At 23.5% G+C, this 15,806-nt stretch overlaps 1 long non-coding RNA gene across 3 annotated transcripts; it reads right to left on the bottom strand.

Annotated features, from left to right (window-relative positions):
• Positions 1-7,375: 7,375 nt before the first annotated feature.
• Positions 7,376-14,852, bottom strand: LOC133667352 (uncharacterized). Of its 3 annotated transcripts, none has more exons than XR_009832763.1 (4): positions 14,322-14,852; positions 11,590-11,790; positions 10,378-10,466; positions 7,376-7,790 (listed from the first exon to the last, which is right to left on the bottom strand). It is a non-coding gene; the product is annotated as an uncharacterized LOC133667352 (long non-coding RNA). The 3 variants fall into 3 exon arrangements; XR_009832765.1 differs by lacking the exon at positions 14,322-14,852 and adding an exon at positions 13,266-13,313; XR_009832764.1 differs by lacking the exon at positions 7,376-7,790 and adding an exon at positions 9,733-9,985.
• Between the last annotated feature and the right edge of the window lie 954 nt (positions 14,853-15,806).

The following is a 15,806-nucleotide window of genomic DNA, read 5'->3' as shown; positions in this document are numbered from 1 at the left end:
AGAAAAAAATTTCAGATTTCTCATACAATGCCTTGGGAAAAAAACGAATTTCCTTAATACTTTAGCAATTCTTAGGAACATTCGACATTCGAACATCTCAAATATAAATATGTAATCAAATTTCTCTAGTATCGTATTGAAAACAGAGTATCTAAAAATTGCATTGAATGTTAATTAGATAAAAAAAAAGACAGAAAATGTAAAATAGGAGAAAGAAAAAAGGATGGAAGTAAAACGAGGAAACTAAATAAATAGAGAAAGTCATGTTAGCTCAGAGTTAGTTGCACAGATGTTAACGAAGTATCGGAAACATTTCCAACGATTCGTATTCGCTGAATTCTTTTTTAGTCTAGTGTGTTCGAATGCATCGAGTAAAGAGAGTTATAAAGCGCAAATTAAGTTCGTCGAAAGGAAATTTTTCGCGTTCGATTTGATGGATATCTTGATAAATATCTCATTTTAGAAAAGATTTTATATAATTAAAATAAAAAGAACGAAGAGGATAATGGAGAGGACTTAATAAATTAAATATTTTTTTTATGAATTAACGTGTTCCATTGTTCAATATTTCAAGTTTTTTACTTTGCACAATTAATTTTTCTATTAGCGAAGCCGCATTAATAAAATAGTGTTAATAAAACCTATGAAACCTAATTAATTGGCGATCTCATTAACGACCAACCGCCATTATGTACCATCTTTTTATAGTCGTTTTATAATTTCATAAAACGCGTGCAATGGAGAAGCTTTAATAAAATACAGAAGACATATTCATTTCTTTTTTCCTTTTTCTTTTTATTTTCATTCTTCGTAAATGCGCTTGATCAAACTAACCGGGATTTTAATAAAACGAGGAAATTTATTTATCGGCACGCGGGAATTAAATTTTTTAACGAGATGTATTAATATCCTTGTAATTCTATAGCACGCGGAATTGTAACCACGTAAAAGAAAGCAAAGATAGGAAAAAATTCGTGCCATGAATAGGGGTAATTAATATTTGAAGATTATTTTAACGTAATGAGTTTTTCAAAAATCAACATTAATATTGCAGGAAGGAGATCCGAGAACTAATATTTAATACTTGGTAATTATTACAATTCTAATATAGAAACATATATATACATATATATATATATATATATAATATTTATATATTCCTACAGTTTCGTTCTTTGTTTATCACAATGAATTATATGAGAATTATAGTAAAGTATATTTGTTAAAATGAAAAAATATCCATGAAAGATTTATTCGTATATTTTAAAAAATTATAATTTAACAAATAAGTTTTGAATTAAACGAAATAGCAAAAATATCTTGAATGACGAGTAAATAGAATTCGAATCGATTGAACGATACGAAAATAGATTTAAATCGTTTAATAAATACGATAAAGCATTTCTGATTCGATTGAGGGGGAGAGGGGATCGAGGCACGGAAGACAAACATTCTCGATTCAACAAACGTTCCCGATGCGATTGTATCGACTTCACGTTACGATAAAGATATAATTTCCGCTCGTTTCGAGGAAAAGACATGACAAAACGAAAGACACGAAATTCCCAAGACGCAATCTCTTTGAGGCAAGCTTTCTTCTTCATGGTTCCGTGTTAAAAGCTGATACTTCACTTTCCATCGAATAATCAGTTTCGCGGCGAAAAAAAAAGAAAGAAAAAAAAAAAAGAAAGAAAGAAAGAAAGAAAATATTCCGATCGAAGGTTTGAGAGCACGTGAAGAGCAATTCGCTTTGATTCACCGGAATTCTATCGGACAATCGTTCGAACGGAAATGTATTGTGAACAACTGGACCGACTCGAGACTACTGGCGGGAACAAAATGGCCAACTTTATTCGATAAAAGAAAAGTCCTGCTTGAAAGTAGGACAACCAGTGGCCATCTGCGGTGAAACAAAGGTCGAGGTAACTGAAGAGATTCCTTTTTCGAGGCATCTCCTTTCTCGTTTTATTAATTTTGGAGAAACAAACGAAAATAACTAGACTTATTTAAATCAATTATTATTTAATAATAAGAGGAACACTAAATATTAACTTTGGTTCGACAATATCTAAAAACGTGAAAATGAAAGATTAGATCATCTTGGATTTAATTCTCAATTTGTGTTTCAATTTGTAATCAAAATAATCAGAGATTAAGTAAATATATCTTTTATATATCGTTGAATAAAATCAAAATTTTATTTATATATAACTTAAAATTATATAATTCAACTATTTGATTATCGAAAACTAATATCGATTGATAGTTACGTATAGGAAAAAGTTGTTTGAAATCTTTTCTTCTAAAACATATTTATACATCAAAATCCAGAAAAATGTCGATATAGATTCATATTTGATTATCACTATTTAATATTTTCTTAATTTCTCCAATAGATAATAAAAATATAATTGGAAGAACTTTATTCAACGCGTTTCATAAATGTAAAATTACAATTTTATATTATTTAACTTCTCTATACTGTTACGGAATTCTTGGAACAACACCATACATGTTATTCAAGCCACAATATGGTCTCTTATGATTACAGACATGATCGTAGTCCTGAATATTGTACGATAGGGAATTGTGTATATAATGTTCGAGGGACTACTCGAGGAAGAGAATCTTGGTAACCAAGATGATGATCTTTAAAATGTATATTTTAACGCAGTAACAAAATAAAAGTGAAACAGTAATTTAAATATGCATAATTTATCATAATTTTAACATGAAAAATTAATCTCAAATGTTTAAAATTAAATAGATATAAAGAAACGAAATAAATTTTACTTCGTAGAAAAATAAATTAAAAAATTTTAAGAATCAACAATCAGATTATGCAATTTATTTACAATTTATATACAAGAAAAAATATAATCTTGAAATAAAAAAATAAAAATTCCTTTTGTCATTGGAGAGTTATTCGTATTTAAAATTATTTAAAATTGTAAAATTTTTAAAGCAATTTTATTACTTTAAAATAAAAACTATTAATCTATATACCTATAAATCAATAATTATTATTCAAAATTGCTATGCAAAATAATTTTGTTAATTTCAGTGTTTCAATCTCATGAACGAACTAATCGAGTTTTAAAATTTTTCAAATATTCCGAAATACGCCAAGAAACCTTTGTCAGTGTTTTGCAGGAATCAATGAAATGAGGTTGGGGATGAAACAATTCCCTTAATGTTCCCGTTACGATTTCACGCGATAACGAATAAGTTTTTAACAGAGAAAAGAGAAAAAGAGATAGAAAAGGAATGCCGTTAAATAAAAATTACAGCCTTAAGAGATTTCAGAACGGCACGTTTAACTTCATTGTACTTTCCTATTGTTGCTATTGTTTCCATCTTAAGGAAATCTGCTCGTATCTAGCAGGTTTGTCTTGGGTTTTTATGCCTGAACCATCATTTTATCTACCTTCTGTTTTTCCTTTTTATCTCTAAGTTATTTCACTTCGCAGTTGTTGAATAATTACCAGATAAGGAAAGTATCGTAATTTTATCACGAGAGAGATAGATCTGTAACGTAGCTTTATCTCGGGAATAAGTTACTCCATGACATCTAGATTCATTTTTCATTTTATAGAAGAGAAAGAAACTCGATAAACAGATAGAAAGCAAGTACATTTCGACAATAATTTCTATGCAACAGAACACAAATAATAAATAGTGCTTCATTGATTTCATAATATAAATATAATGTGAAGATTAATTTCTTACATATATATATATATATATATAAAATTTCTTGATTTTAGTAATGTAAGATATTGGAATCTTAAAAAACAAGGTTCTGCGTTTCCAACGATCTAATCTCAAAAATTAGAGATTACTTTTAGCGCTATTATCTTTGAAGATATGGTTCAAAGTTTTCCGAATTTTTAAAATAAAAATTTGAAAATTGCCTTTTCGTTTGAATGATGATGACTGAAACCCGAAGATGGATCGTGCCAAATGAAAATGCAATTTAAAGAGTAAGATTCTGCGCTTCCAATGACTTTCCAAAAATTATAGGTATCGCTACTATCTTTGAAGATACAGTGATTCAAAATTATTACTGCTTTGATTAATTTGAGATAGAGAATAGAAGAGCAATTACTTGTGAAAGAATTGATGACAATATTTATTTATAAATGATGAATAATTACTATCAGCATAACAATGAAAAAATATCTTGTAATAGAATCTATATGTTAATTGACACATTATTCGCGAAATCTTTCATTTGTCAATTTATTTCATTAAAATATACAAATTGAGATACGAACAATTCATGATTTTATTGAAATTTCATATTTCGTGTAATTACTAAAATTCGCAATATCATTTATTATTTTATAACGTATCAATTATAGAATATCCAACTTTTATGTATAAATGACATATAAATTGATAAGATATATGGATAAATAACTATATAATTATCATGCAGATTTAATCAAGTTGAATATTCTTTAGCTTTATATCAAATATATTGCATCGTTTATGCAAGAGAGTCATTGAAGAATCGAGTATATTTATACGTAATACAATAATTAAACATTGAATCTAAAAATTTCCCTTTGACTTTTAAGAATTCTTGTTTCTCAAATTTCAAGAATAGTATTAAAGTACTACTATTCTTATGACTATAAACAAATCGAATCGTTCCTAATCATTATAAATTTTCACATCCAATAGAGCAATATTCAAATTGGCTGATTTACATTGCTTTTTCATGTGGCACTGAAACATCACCGAACGAACAGGTCGTTTTATCGAGAAAAGGCCTATCAGAAGTGTCCATTCGATCACTGACAACTCTACCTAGTTGGCTACGACAATTTTTATTCTGGACGTCACTTCACCCTCAATGATTTGTCGATGATGCCAGTTGCAGAGGCATGCACCACTACCCGACTCTTGTTGCGGTCTATAACGCGACTGATGAAGCGATACATCGCATTTAACTAGAGCCGCGCTAGTATCGGATCTCAAAATGAAATTTCCTGCCACTTAATAAGATGTGACAAGCGGTCACGTGACTTTAATGAGAGCGGCGCGCGCGTGGCTATCGGGTATTTGTAGATGCACATCGAACAATAAGGCGGTTGTTGCACGCTTCTGCCTCCTTTCGCATCGCTGAATCGCGTCGTTAAGCAAGACTCGCTCTTCCAACTTGCGTATACAAGGTATATAAAGAGGGACCATTACCGGTCCAATGTCTAGCTTCTTCTGTCTTATAAAAAGTTGACCTGAATCGCATCGAATCATCCATCAGAATACCTTATCAGTAGGTGCATACATGGTCTGCTAGGGAGAGGAGATAAAAGATAGAGGAAAGTTAAAATGATGTTAACGATGATACACGATGCACCCAGATATATCGGATTTGACTGCTAAATTAAGCGAAGACAATTTTTCGCGCTCCTGAAAATCCTTGCTTGGATGTTGCAAGTATTTTTAGTGGATCATTAAATGGTTTGTAAATTGAGAATGAAATTTAAATACATGTTTTTGCATATTTAAACGAAAAAACTTTTTTTTATTCACTTTTGCAATGAAATGGTTTGGCCTATATGTTTTTCAATTTCCTTATATTGCGTCTTCTTTCTTATAATACAGAAATAAAATTCTGTAAGGAAATTAATGATAAAATTTAAAATTCGGTAAATATCATCGAATAAATCGATTTTAATCATTTTTAGAACAATTTAGAACATAAGCAATTTAGAAATAAAATCAAAATTATTTTATAATTAGAAAAAATTATAAAAATTATATTATAAAAAAATTATAAATTATAAAAAATCTTATGAGAATTTCTATTCCACGAGATTCGTATAAACAATATTTTATTCTCAAAAATATAGGATTTTATTTCTATCGATATGTATAGATAAAACTTATGTATATTACGAATGCAAGCAGTAACAATACTAGATAATCAAGAATTTTTTTTACATTTTTTTTTTTTTTTTGTTTCATATTATGATCATATAACCGTAATTATTTAGTCGAATATTTATAAATTTCGACAAAATTAGTCTAAAATAAAAATAGTTCTACAGCATTTTACATTAAAATGCCGTAAAAGTTATTTCCACGTCAATCGTTTGACGGTGAATAATTCAACATACAAATTTTAATTTTAACTATTTTTTCGTTTGAACGATCACTTTTTACAGATTTTTATCGTATATGTTTTCAATGAATATTAAGCGTTTTTATTCTTTCATATGCACATTAGACAATATAAAAATGCTCACAAATTCGCTCTTAGTAAAATATATTATCAAAAAAGAAAACATCATGCTGGATTAGTTAATTGAACGATGATCATTTCCTCTTATTTTACATATTTAACAAATTTTTTAATTTTTCTATCTCCATATTTTGGACCGTCTTTTCCTTAACGATCCGTACTTTAGTGCAGATATATATTACCTATCCTAATCCTATATTTAAAAAATAAATATCCGGGTACAAAAGCCTATACTAAGAAAATGTTTCGAAACATCTCCGATATCTGGATTTGGCATATTACTCGAATACTAATTTTACGTACCATTTTTCTGAAATCAACTGATGATACCTAGCGATCATTGCGTAAAATATTTTAATCGAAAAAAAATACTTTTCTAAAAAAACATGTTATTCAGACAGATAATATAAAATAAAATATAATTATTATAATTTGAAGTAATTATTATTAATAGTGAAAACGAATTCCACAGCCTAACGCATACAGAATGTGAAAAATATGTTGTGCACGATACACTTGATGATAACGCATCATCAATCATTAAAAAATTTTAATAAACTTATCGATTAGGATCATTATGCTCATCGACTTTCTCTCACTCAAATGGCACCTAGCCACGTGAGTGAGATACTAGCAATGAATACGGAAAGGCTTATCTGAAAATCCTAAGCTAAAAAAATAAATTAGTATAAATATTTTATATTTAACGAGCTAATGAACTTTTGTATTAATTTCATTGCATCAAAATATTAATGAAATTCTACTTTAAACTATTAATAATTGAAATTTTACTTTATGTTTAACAAAATAAACTAAGTAAAAAGGAATTTTTCTAAAAAATGATTAAAATAACATTAAAAAATTAATGAATTAACTCAAAAATAAATAATAACGAAAATATTTTCAGATGATTTTTCTATCAAAATAAATTTTTAAAAAAGAAATAAATATTCAAAACTTATAGCTTCGATATCAAAATTTGTCTGTCGCGAAGTATTTCTTTATATATAATATCTTATGTATTTTCAACAAATCAAAAGAAACAATTATTACATATACCATTTTGAAAATTAACAACTATAATGTTTAATGAAAAAAAAGATAAAATATTTTAAAAATATTCAAAATATCGTTGCATTTATAATATATATCTAAATCGTCTAATTTATAATATAAATGCATATTATTTAAATATTTGACATTTAATTCAGATTATTCTTAATAATCTTAATGTTTAATTAAAGATAACAATAATTTAATATCAAACAATTTGAAAAATTATTAATATTCGAAAATACATAAAAAGACCTAACCTGAGCTAATAATAAAAAGAAACTGTTACTACTCATGGGTATAATAAATACCCATGATCACTGTATTTGTGCAAAATTCTACATATATAACATTCATATCGATTTGGATCTCTCATCCTACATGATTGAATGATCGGAATAACAAAAATACATGCGACTCACCATTAGATGCGTAGAATCTGCCATCAATGACATTATGGTTCATGGGATTTACTCGATGAGAACTGAAAAAATTTTTAACACAAAACAGAACGTTAGAATATATATATATATGAATATAATAATAAAAAATAATATTAAATAAATTCTAATAATAAATTCTAAATTCCAGATATTTACACAAATTTTATCAAAATATGCAATATATATATATACACACAAAGAAATATATACAAAAAATATATATATATAAATACGTACAATATAAAGAAAATATGCAAAAATATGTAAAATATGCAAAATATGCAACATAAAAAATATTTTTGGAATTATTTAATCATGACAAATTTCTGTCTAAATGGTTTATCTATTTTTTATAAAAAATATGCACTTATGTAAATATCAGCAGTTTAATAAGATAATAATATGACAATTATCTTATTATCTTAATAATAAGATAAAGTGATAATAAAAATAATAATAAAATCTTTAAATAAAAAAAAATTAAATTTGAAAATATTTAAAAGTTGGAATTTTATAATATATACAATGTATTTTTCAATAGGATAACAATAGAGTGAAAACTTTTATAGATAAAAAGATAACTAGCTTCTTGCATAGTAGATGATTTCTTGAAAAAAACATTGATTTTCTCTTATATCAAGAAAAAAGAAAAAAAGATATTTAAAATAAAAAAATAAAAATAAGAAACTATTAACATGTGCATTTATGTTAAGTAATTGATAAATAAGCATTGACTCTAATTTTGCATATAATTATCATAATTAAATTTATTTAGAACTAACTTATTATGCACTAAAAAACAAAAATACTATTATGAGACAAACATTGACTCTACTGACCACATTGCTCATTGAATACAAACATCTTTTAAGAATAAAATGCAGGAGAAGCTGTCTCTTGAAAGCTGTTATAAAATGTAAAATAATTTTTTTCTTAAAAATAGTATTTATTGAAGTTTTGGAATAATAAAAATGAAATTATATTCAATAAGAAACTTAAACTTCAATAAGAAAATAAAGAATTGAATTTTTCTAATAATTCTAATAATAATAAACATTGAAATTCTATTCAAAAACATTGAATACAAAAGATTGAAATTTAGATTGATTTTTTTTATTGAAATTTTCTTTGCATGATCAATAATTATTTATTCTAATTATCTATTATCTTAAGAGAAAGACTGATTCTATTTTTCACACACCGAATATAATAAAATGTTATATTCTATATAATATATGTATGTATAAAATATAATGTTATATTCTGTAATAATATTTTATTTATTTGCCATATAATATGTCATATAATATAATATTTATGTCATATTATAGAAATATTTGAAAATGTTTACAAGTTTACAAGAAAATTTACAAGAAAAATAACAAATTATAGATCATTTCAAAATCTTTCCTATTATCTTCAAATTTTCAATTATTAATGTAAGTAATCAAATTATGAATTATATAAAAATGATATCTATATATTATGTAACTTAATAATTAATAATTTAATAAAAAAAATGCAGAAGTGCTTACCATTTTTTACAATAAAAATATTTATTTATTTATATTATTTATATTTTAAATATTTATTTATATTTTTTTTTTCTTTATGTAAAATATATCATGACATCCATATTGAAAATTTTTTCCAACCTAAAATAAAATAAAATAAAATAAAATAAAATAAAATCTCAACAATCAATTATTATGCATAAAAATTGAATCTTTAAAATAAATATATACACAAATATACAAATATATACATATATATATATACATATATACATATATATAGATATATACATATATGTGCAATGAAAGAATAATATGTATGCAAAAAATTAAGCTAATTGTATTGAAATAATCTAGTTCTATTTTCATAAAAATTCATAATACAAATTAATATACTGATCAAATAAACTAATCAAATAAACAAATAAAAAAAAAAATAAATTCATCAGAGAATTATCAATAATATTCCATAAATAATTGAATAAACATGTATTTATAAAACAATAGTATAAAAAGTAAAAGAAAATAAATATTAAATAAATATTACCAAATAGATAAAGCACACTTGAAGAAATTCTAATCGTCACGAATGTCAACAGTAGAATGAAATTTAGCGTAACTAATTCGATGTATCGAATTTCAAAACAGAAAGAGAATATGCTCAACAACAATTCGACAAATTGAACATACAGAATATAATACAATAACGAACCACCAATTTTCTGAAAGATTGAATTATAAAAATGTTTTCAGTTTTGAAACTGATCATAAAATCAAAAGAAACAAATAATATTATATTAATTAATATAATAATATTATAAATAATATTATAGCAATAGTATCGGAAAAAATACATACATGAAAACATATATATATATTTAAAATATATATGTACACGTAAAATATATATATATATAAAATATATATATACGTAAAATTTATATATGTATACACAAAATATACATATACGTAAAATATATATATACGAAGATACGTGAAATATTATATTGATTGTAATCTAACAATTTTATGTCAATAAAAAGAAATTTATAATTATATTTCTTTAAAATAAATCTCATCATATTTGTGAAAAATGGATTACATCTTCACTTACATTTTTCAAGCCATCTTGTCTTCGAAGTTCCAATGAAATGATAATTGATCTTTATCCTTCGTCATCTTCATCAAAAATCTTCAATTCTGCTATAATAATGATTAAACAAATGCATATTATACAAAACTTATTAAAACTTATTGTTAAATATAAATAATAATTATAATATCATATCCTATCGGTAAGAATTTTAAGTATTTCGCACTTCAGAACAAAACGTGACCAGCCGGCACCACGATTTTCAACTATGAACTACTGCCATGCGCATTATGATGCGCACTATGATGCGCACTGACTCGTTTCGTTACTGGGCCTTTTTGATTAGTTGAAGCGATGTGGTTTACTTCAATTTATTTTTATTCATTTTAATTTTACGCGCGAAAATCGAATATATATATTATAAATATTCATTATTTAATTATAAATACATCATAATCTTACAAACATATGTCAATTGAAAATATAATAAAAATAAATTATTTAATTTAATTTATTATAAAAATTATCCATTTGTAAAATTAAACATTTAAAGTAAAAATTGAAAATTTGAAAAAAATATATTATGAAACAGAAGTTAATGTAAAGTATATCTAAATTACAAAGTATAACGGAAAAAGAATAAAGAGAATTCTTGTACATAATAGAAGATAAATGTTAAATTAGAAAAGATGCCGAAAAATAAATTAAAAAATTTTATATAAATATTAATATAATTTAATATTAATATAAAAATTATATAAAATAAATAAAATATACAATAAAGTATATAAATTTTTATATTAATTTCAAGTTTTTATTCTTATACCATACATAGATCATTTTAAAAAAATCACCCATATCATTTACATTAAAAAATAAAGTTAAGTTTCACATCATTCAACATTACTCAATCATAAAATTTTTAAATATTTTAGTCTAGATCTTAATACAAAAATCTAAAATCTAAAAAATACGAAATTAAAATCTAAAATAAAGAAAAAAAAATCTAAAAATACGAAAATAATTAAGGTTTTGAATTTCTAAAATATGAAAAAGGATTTTCATATATCACGTCTATTATGTACTTCGTGTAAATATAAAAACTATATAAAAATTAAAATCATAATTAAATTAAATTAAGAAAGAATGATCATAAGTTATATTTTATAATAGATTATATAAATATTGTATTATATATGCAAATGTGATTGTGAATGCATATCTGATACTCACGCTGAAGTCTGAAGAAAATTGAATTCTTATTCCCTTTATGATTGTTTGTCATCGTTGATTGTTTGCCTTGTCTCAAACAAGACACACTGTATTCACGCATATAGCCAATATCTTTTCTTCTATATGTGGTCAGACTCTTCTTCGACTCATCCGTGCTCTAACATCCTCTTTCTATTCCTCATTCTTTTCCTTTTATATCATCTAAAATTGAATCGATAAGAACATCGATGTGTAAACTTTCTTTTATTTATCTTTGGAAGAAAATTAATTAAATAAATTAATTCGTCGTAAGATTAATAAAATAAATTTTATTTTACCGAATGAAATAACATATATACACAAATAAATATATACAAAAATATGTATATATAAATACGTACAATATAAAGAAAATATGCAAAAATATGTAAAATATGCAAAATATGCAACATAAAAATATTTTTGGAATTATTTAATCATGACAAATTTCTGTCTAAATGGTTTATCTATTTTTTATAAAAAATATGCACTTATGTAAATATCAGCAGTTTAATAAGATAATAATATGACAATTATCTTATTATCTTAATAATAAGATAAAGTGATAATAAAAATAATAATAAAATCTTTAAATAAAAAAATTAAATTTGAAAATATTTAAAAGTTGGAATTTTATAATATATACAATGTATTTTTCAATAGGATAACAATAGAGTGAAAACTTTTATAGATAAAAAGATAACTAGCTTCTTGCATAGTAGATGATTTCTTGAAAAAAACATTGATTTTCTCTTATATCAAGAAAAAGAAAAAAAGATATTTAAAATAAAAAAATAAAAATAAGAAACTATTAACATGTGCATTTATGTTAAGTAATTGATAAATAAGCATTGACTCTAATTTTGCATATAATTATCATAATTAAATTTATTTAGAACTAACTTATTATGCACTAAAAAACAAAAATACTATTATGAGACAAACATTGACTCTACTGACCACATTGCTCATTGAATACAAACATCTTTTAAGAATAAAATGCAGGAGAAGCTGTCTCTTGAAAGCTGTTATAAAATGTAAAATAATTTTTTTCTTAAAAATAGTATTTATTGAAGTTTTGGAATAATAAAAAATGAAATTATATTCAATAAGAAACTTAAACTTCAATAAGAAAATAAAGAATTGAATTTTTCTAATAATTCTAATAATAATAAACATTGAAATTCTATTCAAAAACATTGAATACAAAAGATTGAAATTTAGATTGATTTTTTTTATTGAAATTTTCTTTGCATGATCAATAATTATTTATTCTAATTATCTATTATCTTAAGAGAAAGACTGATTCTATTTTTCACACCACGAATATAATAAAATGTTATATTCTATATAATATATGTATGTATAAAATATAATGTTATATTCTGTAATAATATTTTATTTATTTGCCATATAATATGTCATATAATATAATATTTATGTCATATTATAGAAATATTTGAAAATGTTTACAAGTTTACAAGAAAATTTACAAGAAAAATAACAAATTATAGATCATTTCAAAATCTTTCCTATTATCTTCAAATTTTCAATTATTAATGTAAGTAATCAAATTATGAATTATATAAAAAATGATATCTATATATTATGTAACTTAATAATTAATAATTTAATAAAAAAAATGCAGAAGTGCTTACCATTTTTTACAATAAAAATATTTATTTATTTATATTATTTATATTTTTTTTTTCTTTATGTAAAATATATCATGACATCCATATTGAAAATTTTTTCCAACCTAAAATAATCTCAACAATCAATTATTATGCATAAAAATTGAATCTTTAAAATAAATATATACACAAATATACAAATATACATATATATATATATATATATATATACATATATATATACATATATACATATATACATATATGTGCAATGAAAGAATAATATGTATGCAAAAATTAAGCTAATTGTATTGAAATAATCTAGTTCTATTTTCATAAAAATTCATAATACAAATTAATATACTGATCAAATAAACTAATCAAATAAACAAATAAAAAAAAATAAATTCATCAGAGAATTATCAATAATATTCCATAAATAATTGAATAAACATGTATTTATAAAACAATAGTATAAAAAGTAAAAGAAAATAAATATTAAATAAATATTACCAAATAGATAAAGCACACTTGAAGAAATTCTAATCGTCACGAATGTCAACAGTAGAATGAAATTTAGCGTAACTAATTCGATGTATCGAATTTCAAAACAGAAAGAGAATATGCTCAACAACAATTCGACAAATTGAACATACAGAATATAATACAATAACGAACCACCAATTTTCTGAAAGATTGAATTATAAAAATGTTTTCAGTTTTGAAACTGATCATAAAATCAAAAGAAACAAATAATATTATATTAATTAATATAATAATATTATAAATAATATTATAGCAATAGTATCGGAAAAAATACATACATGAAAACATATATATATATTTAAAATATATATGTACACGTAAAATATATATATATATAAAATATATATATACGTAAAATTTATATATGTATACACAAAATATACATATACGTAAAATATATATATACGAAGATACGTGAAATATTATATTGATTGTAATCTAACAATTTTATGTCAATAAAAAGAAATTTATAATTATATTTCTTTAAAATAAATCTCATCATATTTGTGAAAAATGGATTACATCTTCACTTACATTTTTCAAGCCATCTTGTCTTCGAAGTTCCAATGAAATGATAATTGATCTTTATCCTTCGTCATCTTCATCAAAAATCTTCAATTCTGCTATAATAATGATTAAACAAATGCATATTATACAAAACTTATTAAAACTTATTGTTAAATATAAATAATAATTATAATATCATATCCTATCGGTAAGAATTTTAAGTATTTCGCACTTCAGAACAAAACGTGACCAGCCGTTACCACGATTTTCAACTATGAACTACTGCCATGCGCATTATGATGCGCACTGACTCGTTTCGTTACTGGGCCTTTTTGATTAGTTGAAGCGATGTGGTTTACTTCAATTTATTTTTATTCATTTTAATTTTACGCGCGAAAATCGAATATATATATTATAAATATTCATTATTTAATTATAAATACATCATAATCTTACAAACATATGTCAATTGAAAATATAATAAAAATAAATTATTTAATTTAATTTATTATAAAAATTATCCATTTGTAAAATTAAACATTTAAAGTAAAAATTGAAAATTTGAAAAAATATATTATGAAACAGAAGTTAATGTAAAGTATATCTAAATTACAAAGTATAACAGAAAAAGAATAAAGAGAATTCTTGTACATAATAGAAGATAAATGTTAAATTAAAAAAGATGCCGAAAAATAAATTAAAAATTTTATATAAATATTAATATAATTTAATATTAATATAAAAATTATATAAAATAAATAAAATATACAATAAAGTATATAAATTTTTATATTAATTTCAATTTTTTATTCTTATACCATACATAGATCATTTTAAAAAAATCACCCATATCATTTACATTAAAAAATAAAGTTAAGTTTCACATCATTCAACATTACTCAATCATAAAATTTTTAAATATTTTAGTCTAGATCTTAATACAAAAATCTAAAATCTAAAAAAATACGAAATTAAAATCTAATCTTCTTACCAATGCTTATTATTTTATCTTGTTCATCCTGTTACATGTTACGTTAATGTTCTTTTGATACGCTTAAATCATTTTGATCTGAATTAATATTCGGAACTAAATTCTTCTGACAATTTTGTATCTTATTTGGAAAATGCATGAAATGCAATGAAACGTAAAAAACATAAAAATATATCATAGCATATAATACTTGTCGTACAGTAACCAGCTACAATCGAACATAAAGAGCAATGTTTCCTGCTTGCAATGAGCGGAGGAAACAATATGTATCTCTGTTATCTTCGGAGATACAGTCGTTTCAATGTTGTTTCAAATATTCAAGATATTCTAAAATTTCTACTTTTTTATTCGACCGTAGCGTATAAACCGCTTGTAGAAAAGTAATCAGCTAAAATTGAATGTAATGTGCAATATTTACTGCTTGAATGAGCCAAGAAAATTCTTATATATACTTCTTACATATATATTTACTCTTATATTTACTTCTTATATATATTTTATAGTCGGTTGAATAGTGCCCA

This window comes from Apis cerana, linkage group LG15 (assembly GCF_029169275.1).
Source record: "Apis cerana isolate GH-2021 linkage group LG15, AcerK_1.0, whole genome shotgun sequence".
Lineage (NCBI taxonomy): Eukaryota > Metazoa > Arthropoda > Insecta > Hymenoptera > Apidae > Apis > Apis cerana.
The sequence above is the reverse complement of the archived record's forward strand: the minus strand, read 5'-3'. Positions and strand labels throughout refer to the sequence as shown.